Source organism: Triturus cristatus, chromosome 2_1, assembly GCF_964204655.1.
Source record: "Triturus cristatus chromosome 2_1, aTriCri1.1, whole genome shotgun sequence".
NCBI classification, from domain to species: domain Eukaryota; kingdom Metazoa; phylum Chordata; class Amphibia; order Caudata; family Salamandridae; genus Triturus; species Triturus cristatus.
Genome location: NC_140581.1, coordinates 901,290,064 through 901,305,998, shown reverse-complemented (window position 1 = coordinate 901,305,998; position 15,935 = coordinate 901,290,064). Strand labels below are relative to the sequence as shown.

Genomic DNA, 15,935 nt, shown 5'->3' with positions numbered 1-15,935 from the left:
TTATTGTTGGCTTCTTTGTGGTTGAAACATGGCAGGCTTGATTGTCTGAGCGCTAGGATTTGTTCTAAAAGATTAGGAAGGAGGCTCAGTTTGTCTATAATTGGGCCGCAGGTACAAGGGCTTTGTTCTAATGTGTATTTTGATTGTGCTGTTGTTATTAGTTTGTTCAGTTTGTCCAGTTTAGTGTCTATCCCTGCTATATGGAGGGCTATGGTGTTCATTAGGTCTATTTGAACGTCCAGTTTGTCCGATTGCCAATTAAGTGCCTTTGCGGATGACGGGAGTGTTTCTATTACAGATGTGAGAAGCTCCGGGTGGGTTATAGTGGCACTTTCTACAATTTCTTGATGTGGTGAGTAACCCGCACCCAGGTTCTGCTCTTTGTATGGTAGGCTATTGCTGGACTTCAGGTTGATGTCGTTACTGTTCCAGTTTTATCCAGTGTTTTGTCCTGGTTGACCCCCAGATGGTCGGCTCCCCTTCGTTAAGCTTGGGGGGTTTATTGGCCGCTAGTGTTTTGGATTTGGTTTTGATTGAGTCTTGTGAAGTCTCCTTATTAACTGTTGGGCTTGATGTGGAACTAAGGAACTTCAACCATGAGTTTTTGGAATCATTCAAGTCGTTCACTTCAGCTGTGCTTGTCCTGTGTGCCTTGTGTATCTGGGCTTCGGTTCTCCATGCCGGTTTGTAGGCCGGTTTAGTTACTGGTGACTTTATTAGTGTGCGGGGGGATATTATTTTTGTGACTCGGCAATGCGGCGAGTGCAAAGTAATTGGTTTTATTTATTTTTGTATTTAATTTTACCTATCCAGTCGTCACCTGCTCTAAGGGCATGAACATCAGGAAGACATCTTATAAGCGTGTCAACTGACAAAAAAGCTAGGTCAAATTAGAGTGTGGCACTTGCAAAGCAATAAAAAAACCTTGAAGCCCAGATCCATTGAAGAGTCTTGAAGTTTAGTATTATTGCCTACTAAACTTCCAGTCTCTTCAATGGATCTGGGCTTCAAGATTAAGGGCAGGTGCTCTCAACTCCCTTTTATTGGCAGGGTCACCGGACTGGTGACGCCTGAGAGAGATGGGTGGGGGTAAGTGTAAGGATAGCCCTGTAAGAGAGATGGGTGTCCTTTGACATGTCCCAACGTCACTAGAGAGGTCACCCACCACACATATATGTGCACATATTCACAACTAGACTACAATACTTCCTTCTCACACAGAAGTCGACCACATATAGTTACAGACCGCGAGTGATTGGTTCTTCACTAAAGGAGTAGGTGAGGATGAAGTGGTGAGTTGGCGACCAGTCCAGGGCTGACTGTCGACACTTCTGCTGCCAGGTATTTTTCTTTCAGTTCTCTGCAGCCCTTCCACCGCGGGCATTTTGTTGATTGTGGTGACATTAATATTGGCAGATTACAGCGCCCATGAGGCGATGCATCCACTCTGTAATCAGGTCCGGGGAGTGTGGGTGCAAGGGTAGAGGATGTAGCCTTACGGCTAGAGAGGTCGACCTCAATGCTGGGATCCGGGTTCGAGTCTCGGCAATGAGGCTCAACATTCTGTGATTCTGGGCAAATCACTTAATCTCCCGGTGCCTAACAAAAATGAATGTGTCCGTATGTAACGAAACTGGTGCTCATGTAAAGCGCTCTGATACCCGATGTCTCGGGTCTAGTTCGCTATATAAAACTCTACAATAAAAAAAAGGCCGAAATGTGGAGAAACCCTGAGAGGGGCAATATATTGTGTACTGAATATAAAGCACCCAGAGTTTGCTTTATTTCTGATCTCTACCCTTAGGCACACGCAGAGATGGACAGAGATGGGTATGCGTGCACACACACACACACACACATGAAGTTAAACAAGATTGAGCATTCAGTTCTAAAAGTTTTTTCACCCAAGACAATGCCAGATATGTGTGTGTAGATTAAATTATCATTTGCGAGTCCTATAAATGGGTTCTCAGGCTTGTTTAGAAAGAGAGAACTATCCACAATACTGCAACTACCTCTAAAGGAGCAGAGCTTTCTAGCTGAGAGAATTAGGTACATTATTTGCGTTTCTCGAATAGCATTCTTTAGTCAGTATAAAAAAGATTACATAACAACAAAGTACGAACACCACTACGAATGGCAAAAACCTGGAACATGTGTACACACAAATTACCATTATTTTCAAATCTGAGCAGGTGTGCTTAGTCCTGTGTGGGGATCCATACAGCTTTAAGTTTAATGATGGAGTGACACCACCTTGACTAAACACAAAGACCAAATAGTTTTGGGGGGTTGCAAGGATACAACATATATTAAACATTTTCATAGATGTGATTACAACTTTGCAGGCATCTAACCATTAGCTCAAACACCAACATAACACAAACAAAGAAATAACAAGAGTTACTCATATGCCAACCTTTTCGTGTTTTGAGTCTTTTTTTCAAAGTATTTCTCTATTGAATGTTAATAACAAAGAAAAAAACATGGACACATTGTGGTGACAATCACAGTTACGAAAATGAATCATTCTGTCTCATTACCCCATATTATCAAGCATAGGTAAACAAAGAAAACATGCTGTACATGTATAGGTCTTCGTCATACTCGGCTTGGCAGTCATGGGACATTACCAGGGCCGGACTGGCCGTAGTGGGCACCGGGCATTTCCCCGGTGGGCCGCCAGTGTGGGGGCCGGTTTTGGGCCCCTGGAGGCCGTTTTTTTACAGGGACATGTTTGCATCTTAGCTGCAAAATCGGCCGGTGTAACGAACTCGGCCGAAACCGGCTGTGGCAAACAGCTCGGCCGCACCCCCAACCCCTGGGGGGGGGCTGGCTGAGCACTTTGCCAGGGCCGGTATTGGTTCCCAGTCTGGCCCTGGACATTCCGAGACTATGCGGACATGCGTAACCTTTAACGTCCACATAGTAACGCGTTATAATGTCATAACATACACCAGTATGGCTAAAGTCAAGGTGGAAGGTGATTAAAGAAAAGAAAAAGAAACACATAAGGACAGTAGAAGATATACTCAGGGGTGTGTTTTGTGTCTTGAGCACCTAGTCCAAAGTGCTGAGTCAGCTTTGCTCCAATGTACAAATCATAGCAGTAGTTTCATTCATATCAGAGAGAACAGTTAGCTGCATAAATTCACATTAAAACTGCAACCACTCCCTAATGCAACGATTTTAGCTGGCAGATCCCTTTTAAAGGTTGATAGATGCCCACCAAACCACTGGGGTGGTTTTAGAACAAATCTGTCAGTCCAATTGTCTGTCTATGCTATTATGTGACTGCATATTGTACGGCCAAATAAATCCTAAATGTTTGCAGTTCTTCAGGTAGTTCCAGTTGATTTGTTTTTGATTTTTGTTTTTCCAATCAATGCGGACGATGATGTGGGTAAACACCACACCAAAGTTACACCTTTATTTGCCAATGGCTCCTTCAAAGTTCACTGTAAATATTTCAGCAAATCAATAAAGCAGAAAACATTGAGTGCAGTAGACCTTGAAGTCTGTGCAGCCATTCCTCATTTTTCAAGTGATTATATGTTTTAGATCTTCTCGCCCTCCGTAGAGCACAGACTGTACCCTGTTTATTTTACTTTAAGCAAAGATTTGAGTCAAGTCATGTGTGAGGTTTGGGCCCAGACTTCCCCTTTTCATAAGAATTAATTGGCTTGGAAGCAGCGATCAAATTGAAAATGTTGAAGGCGCGTTTCTCTGGAATCCTCATCATGCAGGAAACCCGATAACCCAACATGCATTTCAGTTTTAATGAGAAAAGTCTGTGTATTTCCTAAAACCCAACCTGCCTGGTCTGTAAACCTATATTTCCAGTGTTTGGTGCTGACCTGCCAGAGGCCCATGGGTACTACTCTCTCCTGCACCACACGGTGCAAAGGCGAAGGGATCGAACGCACCTGATGCGCGGTGGGGGTTGATCAGGCTCGTTCTCCATTTGTAGCAAGTTGTCAAGCTCCCCGTCTCCTATCCCTTCGGGATTGCTGAATTATGGAGGAAATTATTTTATAGCTATGAAGTCACTTCACTTAAAATACAATTTTCTTTTTTTTTCCATCGGAAAACTGCAAGGCGGCAACACGAATGGCAGATGCAGGAAACCAGTCGGTTCCCGTACTTGGTTGAACATGAAACGGTTTGGCTGGTCAGTTTTGTGTGAAAACACCAGGCTTGCCAATGTCAATGTCACAGACTTTTGGTTAGTGACCAGTATAGGATACGAGTGTAAAATAACTTCAATGAAGTCGTTGAAGAGGCTGTCAAGAATCACCATAGCAACCCAGAATCCAGCAGAGCGTTCATACAGTTGTTTCCTAAAATAGAGAATTTTACTTAGGCAGAGCTTTAACATTCCCTAAATCTTGACTGTATCATTAGTGCTTGAAGTAGAACCTAGGGAGGGGTGTCCTATACATTAAGGAACTGAGTGAAAAGTGATTAAGGGGCCCAGATTGAGTTTAACAAGATAATGTCTAGACCCAGGGTCTTTGAAGGTCTGCAGCTTTGCCTGCCCCCTACATCTAATTTATCAAACCCTTCTCGTATCCCTAAATGAGAACATTCTCTTCAGTGAAGTTTTTTGCTTCACTGCTAGGAACATGATTGATCCTATCCTTTGGAAAATATAGTTTACGGCTTGGGGAGACGGAAACTTGTCTTTGGTACAGTAGCTAACCTTCTATGCAACCTGATGAAGAACCATAATGCGCACATTTTCAGTTCCACGAGCTGAAACCATGGTGACTCTTGTCACCCCTCCAGATTGTTCAGTTGTACCAGAAAATCATGTTTATAACAATCAGCAAACGAATAGCCCATGGCGTTCCACCAAACCATTTGGTGAATGCCAGTAAGCTTGCGAAGAAGAAGCTCATCTGGGCTTTGTGCAGTTTGGGAACGTCATGTTGGAGGAGAGGGAGCCTCGGGTTCACGTTCCGGCTGTGGTGCCACCCACGCTAGGGCCCATGCATGGACATTATCTGTGGCAAATTAGATAGCGTTTTCTGACCCTGAGGGACGAACCCATCGATCGATATGTCATAAAACACCTATGAAGGGATTAGTCCATGTTGATCTTTGAATAAGATCTCAACTTTGAGGCAGTGAGCTAGGGGAACCCTCTAGGGGTGATGCCTTGATTCAAATTGACTCCTGCTGCCCTTCAATCTATTGACACTCATCTCTAACTTCACATGTACTGTTTCCTCAAAGAACCATGAGGCAACACAGAGTACTCCATAAAAATACAAATATATAGAAAATGTTTCCCACTGGCAGTCCAACCTTGATGCAACTGGATTGCGACAGCCCGTGTATAAGCTTTTTCCCAATGAAAATCATCACGGTTGCTTGGTTAACTTCAGTAGGTCTTGTGACGTTTTGGTAGGGTCTGAAACAGGTGTTCTGACTGGCATTAGACAGCACCCTCCCTACGGCCATTTTCTGCCCACATCTGATCTGCTGACAAATCACTCTTATTGCAGTGGGCGACATCTTTGATTTTTTGCCTGTTTTCTGCATTACTACATTCTGAAGTGCCCTAAAGCCGCATCTAATTTATCTGAGCGCTATGCAAAAGTCAAATAGAATTCCTATTACAAATCGTGAAATTCCTCCAGACAGCTCTAATTTCTGAAGCATGGGAATGGTTTCTACATTTTGATGTGCAGTTGTCCAAGGTCACTAAAATCTCATCAGCAGCATGTCACAGATTAACTGGAGCACGTTGTTGTGATTCGTAATCCATCTAATGATAAGGTATTGGATTATTTAGCAATACATATGGTACTGTACTCACTACCACCATGTTGCAGCATTTTCAACAAAGGGACTAATTGATAAATGTTTGTATCAATAGCCGAAAGATGTACGTTTGTGTCAACTGTAGAGCGCTTTTATTTCAGCTGGTACATCAAAGCACGTCTTTATCAGCATTGATGACTGAATATAATATGTTTTGGCTTCTAACGTTTAAATCTGAACTGCATGATAAATATAACTTAAATGTGTGTTTCTGACAATCTCACAATTTCATATATGTTCCTCATCATTTGTTTTAATTTCTGGAGTGTGGCTCGACTATACCTGGTATCTAATGATTATATTTTAGAATTCGACTCATATGTTGGTCTTGGTCTTGATAATGACCCTCTGAATGCTGGTGATCAACAGAGATCGAGCCAATCTGCGCCCGCCTTCAATTGATATCGTTGTTGCTGCTCGTGGCAGCTTCTTAAAAGTAGCCTTCTTGCACGAGCTCTCTACGGCAGTCAGGCCAATGCAGTCAAGCCGTGGAAAAGTCCTCGTATCAAGACGACTTCTCAAAATATACAGTGCAATATGAAATCCATGCCTCTGAGCCGATCCCTGCGATTATGAGACATCTGTTGGGTCTTGCTTCTATCTATTTAATAGAATTGGTTCTGATATCTTTTCAGTGTGTTACTAAATATATAAAACCTATAATGTAATAACACAAACACACTTTCATTTTCATTTCAACGCCTGATCAAAGAATTAAGGGTATAGTGTACTAATATCTATTCACAAACCAGTATCTGCAAATTTAACGCCAACTGATTTACAAACGGGTATGAAATTTGCACTGTGGCCGCTGTACAAAGAGGGTGTATCGCAAACTGGCAATTTGCGGGTGCATCTGCCCAATGAATGTTATACATGCATGTCACAATTTCCAACCGCCGCAAATCAGTGCACAGATAAGGAGCTGCTACATGCCCTGTTATCGTATGGAGGCACGAGGCACGCCATTACAGTCCTCGACAATGCACTGCAGTCCACAGTACAGGGGAAGACTGGGGGATCCTGGTACAGGTGGGACATAGCTTTATCCCAATTACTAACAGACAAACCATGGGGTCATGCACTACAGCACGTCATGGGGGTGTCTCGCAACCCAAGCTTCCCGTTCACACAGTTCAACTTTGTACACCAAAAATACCTCACCCCACACCGCATTCAGCTGTTGAATCCCGAGGCATCCTCGGAATGCCCCAGATGCAGGACCCCGGACACCGGCTTCTACCATATGACGTGGGAGTGTACGGTATTCCAGTGCACTTGGGGTGAGGTAACTGAAATCAAAGCCGGAATTGTGGATCACACGCTCTTACCCACCCCAGATTCTTCTGTGTTGGGGATCTGCCCTAAAGCATTGGCTTCTAGACATTGCTTTAATTTGCCTTTGCGGATCATATACCAATCGATAACAGTAGTTGGTATACGATCCACGGTTTGTGACCTCAACTGCCATCACAAACCATTGATGCATTTCATTGTGACTCACAATTCAGAGAAACACCCCTCTAATATGAGATCTGTAATGTGTCACTGAACTCCATTTGCGAACCAGACAATCTTTTCTGACTCACAAATGGGGTTTAGTAAATTGAAGCACATTATTTTGCAGTCACATATTCTCTGATATTGCAAACCGCAGGGCTTGGAACTACAAAAAAGGTTTGTACATGAGGGCCATTGTTGTATAAAGCAATACAACGTCTTGATCTCATTCAACGACGCCACACTTTTTCTCGATTCACTGCGTAGCGTCATGGTGCACAAGCTTTCAGTCTCCAGGGCACAAAGGTTCCTGCCTTGCATAATAAGCATACCTAAAACACTTTCCAGGTATCCAAAACTCTCTTTTCTGAGATACAGTCACTCTTCATTAAGTCTGTCATCAGTCATGCTCAGTGTCATTTCCATGTCTACACACTGGTCTGTAGATTGATATCTCTTTCAGTGATTCCTGCAAGTCATGACAGTGTAGTCAACCTCAAATAAATTGTTTCGGTTTTAGTGTTTTCAAAAAAAGTTGTTTCATCATCTCTTTTTCAGCATCTATGCAATTTCATTTGATGGTACGTGTTTTCTTAACCCTTTTCATCGTGGCATTAATGCATTTAATTAGTATTTCAAAATGAACTTATTATTGCTTTAGAATTAAAACATTTTAACACATTTTTCCAAGTTTAATAACTTTTTTTTAAGTAAATATACGGAAACGTTCCCTGTACTTCACCATAGAGCAATCGCCAACCCAGATTTAAAGAATTCGAACAATGTTTAGTGTTTTTTTAAAGTTTATTAAACTTTAATACATTTACCAAAGATTTTGTATATTTAATATGATGTAAAAACAATGTCATATATTTATTTTAAATGTATAACAAAAGAAAAATGCTACAACATTGATAACTTCATTTTGAATTAATAAATAATTAATTTAAATATATTAAATTAAATTACGTTTCTGAAATTTAAACTGAACGAACATCTAAAGTAAAATTATAAGCATATTTTTAGTAATGTATTAATAATTATTACAAGTGATGCATATAATTAATTAAAACTAATGTAAATATAATGTAATAAAAATAATTGTAATCATTTTTTAATTCTGAAATTATAATATGCCAAAGTAAAATAAAATATTTATTTTTACATAATTTTTAAGCTTTTTATTGTATTTATTCATATTTTTAAATAGTAATGAATTTAATTCTACATTATTTCTTTTGAGGGTCTATTTTAACTTCCTATTTGTTTTACGGAAGGGTGCTGCAGTACCAGTTACTGTAAGATAGAGTACATTTACTACTCTTTTTTGGTCTTGTTTAACATTAGTAAATATAGAAGTGCAGTATGCAACTTGGAGTTGGGTACTCTTTTGTGGGTGGGTTCATGTCTTTTCCTATACACCTTCCTAATCCTCTCTTAATCTCTCCTTACTCCTCCCCTTTTGTAGTAAGTATTCCCCCTTTTCACCAACTCGCCCAGTCCTTCCCACATATACTACCAAAGCATAAACCTATGGGTGCAGAGGCTCCGCAGTGGGGTTGGAGAACTCCGGACAGAAAATGAGAAGACAGGCAGAGGCCATCTCATGTAGTTTGTGAATAGTATTTTGTTGTACATTTGCAGTACTATTGTAGTAGTACCACAAAAGTACTACAAAATGGTGTTTATGAAAAGGTCCGATCCAAGTGCTCCACTCCATGGCAGCGGCAACAGAGAAGGCTCTGTCTCCAAACGCAGGAGTAATGACTCACGCTGTTTTTCAGGCCATTCTTGCTGGATCGTTAAGTTGGTAGCGTTGATAGAGTTGGTTTTCCAATATCAGTAAGGCTCCTGGGGTTAAAACAGGCTTTTTGTGTTAAAAGGCTCTCTTTCATTCCAAAGATGAAGCTTCTGGAATGACATTGGACCTTGTATCTAGAATCAGTTTTGCTTGTGAAAACCACTAGCAGCAGTGATATCCTCTTCACTTTCAAATATTATTCATCTATGTTTGATTTTAATAAACTTAGTTTGGATGCATGAATAGTTTTGCTCCTCTGGCTAGTTCTTACGTTATATAAACCTATAAAAAGCTGGCTTTCTTCCTTACCGTGTGCTAGCTCAGCTAATTTGCCTGTAATCCTAGAAATGCCTTCAGATAGATTCAATCAATCAATCAATGAGGGAATCGTAAAGCACGCTACTCACCGTAGGGTCTCAAGGCGCTGGGGCAGGGGTAAGCAGCGCCGGTCAGTAGAAGAGCCAGGTCTTGAGGGTCTTCCTGAAGATGTGCAGTGAGGGGGAGATTGCAACCTTCTTATGCACTCATGCACACAACATAGCTTCAAAGCCATCAAGTTGATAAAGCAGTGTTTTCATATGGTGTACCAACCGTACCCTGCTTTTTCAATACAGTCCTCTGCCCCAGAAACAACAGAACATGTTAGACAGTCCTTGTTGCACCCTCACAGGCGGAAAACAGCATCAAAGGCATATGGTTTGAAATGAGATGCTCCCATATGTACAACTTCCCGCACTCATGCCAACACTCGCAGGTGTTAGAGGCAGTCCATCTGCGCAATCATGAGCACAACTCAGCACGAGAGATATTTAAGGGACCTAACGATACTTACTAACAAATCAACATACACCTCACGTAGCTCAATCCTCACAATTTCCACAAAATTGTTTGGATAGTCCCCTTGCATCCTCTCTCACACCGCACAGAACCAAACCAAATAGTTTCTTACCTAAAAACACAGCCAAACATCTTCCCATTAGTGGTCAACCATTCAAGATTGGAAAATGATAAAAGCAGCACCGTCCTTAACTCACTCACTTACACAGAAACAATAGGACCACATACAGCATCATCATGAATCACTACCAAAGACCACGCATACATGTACTAAAATACTTGTCTACCGGTGAAAGCCCAGAACCACACTGAAATGCACATTCAGATTGCTGGCAGTCCTAAAAGGCTGCTTTAATGGCAGAAATGTGCTATACAACACATGATAGCATAGCGTAGCCTCAGAGCACTGAAGGAAGAGGGTGCAGTTATTCAAAGGCTTTTGTTTTGCAAAAAGCCAGTTTTACAGATGACGTTACCTTGTTGCAAAGAGGTTGTACAAAACTCAGTGCTTCAAATTTACATTATTCCTTGACCAAGAGTCCATGTTGCCAGTCAGAATTGGGTGCATGAGATCAACTGGATGAGTGTTGATGCAGATTTGTTTTTCATCACCTGAATATTTTTTTAAGAGGTAGGGGATTTAAACCATTGGGAAACACATTGTGGTAAACGGGTTTTGGCATAGTGAGTGATTGTGATAATGCGACGAGGAGCATCAAGTGGAAGATCCTCCCCACTTAGAGAATATTGGAGGATGTAGTTCTGAGTGTTACATAGTCATATTCTTTCATAGAGACATTATAGGTAATCGTTGGTTCAGAGGGTTATTTCCCAAAGCGAGAAGCCATTGACAAAAAATATTAGGTTGAACAGGAATTGAGGAGATGGTTCAGAATGAACGAAGCCAGAGAGAGAAATACAGACAATAGGATGCACGACTGTGAAAGCTTCTTCTCCGAGTATGTTAGACTAAGCGTGTAACAACATAAATGAACAAGAGGAACTGAAAATTCAAGGTGAAACCAGGTTTGCGTTCAGATTACCAACTACACCTCTTGCCAGTATATGAGGGTTAAACCTCAGAACCAGCTCTGAAGGTCTTGTAAATATTTCATGCGTACACTGAAAAAATATGCAGCATAGTGCTTTAACCATGATGCAGAGGCTCTCTTGAGTCATTTTCTCCTTCTCTTCAATGTTCGTCTTTTCTTACCACCGGGGCAACATTTGCCTTTGTGTACCCAAGTCGTGCACACCTTACAACACATCTGACTGGAATAGATCACAAAGTGATATCAATCGGAGGGGAAATATAATTTACTTTTCAATGTTTGCTGTAGAAGAGGCTGAAGCGTACTATTGCCCTAGATTGGTGTCATTGCTTTCCATGATGTCCGCCCTCCTCGGGATGAAATCAGGGTTGGAGGTTGGTTTCCACCAAAGCTGCCCAGTGGTGTGTGACTTGTTTTTCAGTCTGGTGCCTGAGGGAGTGTGGTGTCTCTCACCAGCACAGATCAGAGCCATGCTCCTTAAGGGTTTTGGATGGAAACCGAGGGTGATGGTTCTGATATCCAAGGACTTGAACTTCACTGTGTTCAATGAGTGTGCCGTGCTTGCCCTTTCCAAGGTTGTTCATCTCTACCTTCAGACGTAGCCCAGAATCTCATGCTGCTGTGCGAATGTCTGATTTTGTCTAGCCAATGCCTATCGAGTGATTTGTTCAGCTCAGTGTTAAGTGCCCAACACTCTTAAGCAGATTAGACTTCTCTTGGCGGGATTCCAGCTTTAGGAGAAAGCTCTGGTAATTGTTTGCGATCTTGCATGTGAATGCATAAGAGGAGATCCTGTGCCAGTGACTTAGGCTGGGAGCCGTGAGGGTCGGTATGGATTTCAGATGTCGGCTACAAATTAAGTTAGGTGGATAAATTGCATGTTTATAGTGCCCTGCCTAATAGGCCCTGAAGGTCACAATGTGTTTTGATGTTTATTAGGTAGTGATCAAAGCACAGGGTAAGTCTTGAAAATACGAGTTCACTCATGTCAAACACAACAATTACTCTGACCTTGTCTTTCCAGCTGATGGAACGGGTTTGCTATAAAAACCAGACATTGTTGTGTTCCTCTGTCCTGGGAGCCTGTTCATAAAGACGTTGGATCTGCTTAGTGAATAAGTCCTTACAGCTATCAGCGATGGTCATGCACATGAGGCCCACCACCCCTGGTTACTGCTGCTCCTTCACAGCTACAGAGTGGTTGAAGCTCTGTCCAGAACATTGTCCGTACAGTGCTCTGTTAATGGTGCACAGACCTTCTTGACACATCAGTGCATGCACTCAGAGGGCATCGAGAATAGTCCAGGCCTTATGTGTGTATTACTGTCACCAATCGCGAATAGTCCAGGCCTTATGTGTGTGTTACTGGGACCAACATGCAGGGAACATCCATCAAACACATCAGTCCATGGATCCAGAACACACCGGGAATAGGGTGGGCTTCACATGTTGATGCACTCTGATGAAGAAGCAGGGAGCATTCCACAGGCACAATACTGCACGTATCCAGAGCACATTGGCCATAGATAGATAGGGCGGCCATCACATGTTGGAGCACTTTTATTAGGTAGTGGGGAGTATCCCACTGACACATCGGTGCATGTATCTAGAACACATTGGGACTAATTCACAAAGGAAAAATTACAATTTGGTGTAAGCTTACACTTACTGTGGTACCGTTACTGCTTTTTGGTGTTCCCAAACTATGAGTGTAATTCACTACAAGTAATTTTACTAGTAGTAAATTTACACTTTTGTGTAAGTTTGCTATTTTTATGCTATTCACAAACTTCGATTTTAATAGTACGTTTACGATTGCGAAGACTCCACAGTCAGGGCGGAGAAAAAAGTTTACCTTTGAGAATCTTGCCCATTGGGTGAAGGGTGACCCCCACATGTTGGTGCACTATGAGGAAGCAGAGAACATCCCGCAGACACATCGGTGTATGGATCCAGAACACATCGGGATTAGGGCGGCCCTCGAATGTTGGTGCACTATGATGAAGAAGCAGCAGGGAGCATCCCACAGATGCACTGGTGCATGCACACAGAACACGTCAGTATAGTGTGCACTTCACATGTTGATGCACTGTGATGGTGAAGCAGAGAACATCCCTCGGGCATAACACTGAAAAGAAACTGATCTTCTCTCTCAAAGGGACTCGAGGCGAGCTGGTACAGGGGTTTAACCCCTTCTGTGCCACGCCCTTTCCCCCTCCTGTGCCGGGCGTTACATTAGCGGGCGGGGTTCATGACGAGATAGTCTCGTCATGGGCAAAGCGCAACCGTGCTCCATGACGAGACTATCTCGTCATGGGCACAGAAGAGGTTAAGGGCAAACCAATGAATCTATTCAGAAATCATCAGGAGTTGACATGGTGTGAGCTTTCTGTCTTGGTGCAATCTGAAGAAAAAGCAGAGTACATCGAATACATCTAAAGCAAAAGGTGAAAAAAGATTGAGAGAAGGGAAGTGAGGAGTCATAACAAACTATCTGTACATGCTGTTACTACGAGAGTACTTTTTTTATCTACATTGCTTCATACAGGGGGTAAGCGCCCCTGATATGTATTTAATTTTTAAACTATAGCAGGCAAATTATCACTGCGGATGCTAGTTACGTTACACTGCTTCAGAGAGAAAGGAGGAGGGTGAGCAATCTGGCAATATGTAAGCTACAGGTTAGTCATATAACCAGGACCGCTGGAATTATGTGGCAGGGGAGCCCGAAGTTATGTGGCAGGGAAAGGCAAATTATACAGCATAATGTGGCACTTTTTTATAATATTACTTCTTTATTTTGTCGTTCTTATACATGGGAATACCGTCTGAGCAAATATTTCACTTCATTAAGCAGTGTAACAACCAAATACAGAAATCAGCAACTGAAAGATGACCAGTTAACCTTTGCAAAAGGCTTTCCACTGCACGCAAACACGTTGCCACGATTTTAGTAACTGTTGATCTGTTTGAACTAGAAAAAAAAAATTCTTGCTAAAAACTGCAGATTTTGTAACAGATGATGTATTTTGTGGCAAATCCATAAGCCCTGCCTACAGAATCCCACTATTCCAGTGGCCCTGCATTTAACATATTTAAATTACAGAACAAACCAATAAGTACCCATTGGTCTCAGTTCTAGATCACAGATATAGAACAGTCACCACCAGCTAAGGGCACATTCACATGACTATATGGCGCGGCCTCATTTGTTTAAAAGACATTAATCTATGCACTTCCTTTTGGCCTTTGCCTCCATCTTTAACTGTAATGGTATTTTCCAGTCATCTGACTGTCAGTGGGTACATTCAGACCTGTCCCTCAGCACACTGCTCAAGGTTCATCTTTCACTGGAAAGGAATGCCTTGATGAAGCAGCTACGTTTCCTTCTTGTCAGCCTAAAAAAAATTGCTCAGTGCATCGGGAAATATCTGGCAGCTCCTACTCACCAGGGAGGCGGCGCAGTTTGGGCCTTCAGGCGTCTCTCAACAGCACAGCAGGCGAGCGCCGTCGTGACGTCTAAAGCTGCGACCTTGAGGACCCGGAAACAGAGTTTGAACAAAAATACAGTTGAAGCTGTGTCTTGCCAGGGAGGACACCTCCCTGGGCTTCACAGCGGAACGTGCGCGTCCCCGACGCCATTTTCAATTTTCAGCATTTTGCTGCCATGTCTATGCGCCTTGTAACTCAGACATTCAGGCCGGCAGGCGGGCAACTAGAGCCAAATTTCGGGGGGGGCTGAAAAAATTTCGGGGGGGGCTAAGTCTTCCAGCCATAGGCAGAGCGGCTGTAAAAAGGGGTGAAAATACCACAAAAGCCTCATTAGCGAGTAAATGGTCTTTTAAAGACCTGTGAAGAACTCGGGTGCGGCTGCAATTAGACGGACGCCAGCCCGCGAGGCTGTCTCAGCCGGGCTGACACACATGACGGGGGGGGGGCTGAAGCCCGGTGAGCCCAATGGGTGTTGCGCGCCTGCAGGCCGGTGACTCGTACCCACCACATCCAGGAATGTTGCCAGCAGATCTGTAAGTGGGATGAAAAAACTGGGGGGGTCTCTCAAAGGGGCGTGGCCAATGTAATTAAGAGCGTGGCTTAACACGTAAACTAAAAATCTGTGCTAACCATAGTGTGCCGCCGGACTTGTATTTTGCTGTTTGTCTTTGCATCCAGATATATGATACAACAAGTAACATCATACTTACAAGAAGTCAGGACTTTTGGCTTTGTCAATGGTGTTTAGTTGCATAAGATAAATAAGCAGTAACTATGGTTTGTATATAATATTGAAAAAGCTTCCACTTAAAGCCCTGGTGACACCGCGACAATATTGCTGCTTCTTGAGTTTCAAAAAGAGAAGGGAAATCTAGAGAGAAAATGACTCTCTTTAAAGGATCTCCCTTCCCATACAACGCTCACCTAGCATGACGTCATGCCGTAACTTCTCCACTAGTGAGCAGTGTGAGCACGCGCACATCGAAGTGTCTGCTGTCACGAAAAAAACGGACCTCCTGTATCAGGGTACAACACAGAGCCCGGCTCAGCACCGGTGAGACCCGGCCCACTTAAAGCCCTTTCTGCCAGGCTATTTTAAGTTCTGAAATGTGCTTGTTGAAGTACAGGCTCAAATAAATCCCCCTACTGTCCTGTTTTTTCCTCTCTCGCGGTGCATTTGATTTATCCTGCCTTTTAAGCCATCTTTGAGGCTACATAAAAAGTGAAAGCCTCATCAAGAACGGTGTCAATCACTTTATAATAGCATAATGGCCTGACCTTTCGCCCGCGTTCCATTAAAAAGTGAGGTCAGGTCAGTCTATTGTATTAAGTACACTATCCCGTGACAGAACTTTGATTTATACACCAGTTAATAGGAAACCACATGCCCTAAGCATCTTTGTGCCACAGAAGTGCCTCACACG

The 15,935-nt window shown here is 42.7% G+C and overlaps 1 protein-coding gene across 10 annotated transcripts in view; it reads left to right on the top strand.

Moving 5' to 3' along the window:
* NTRK2 (neurotrophic receptor tyrosine kinase 2) overlaps positions 1 to 15,935 on the top strand; it is a 539,717-nt gene that overhangs the window by 114,953 nt on the left and 408,829 nt on the right. The gene's annotated exons all lie outside the window — the stretch shown is intronic.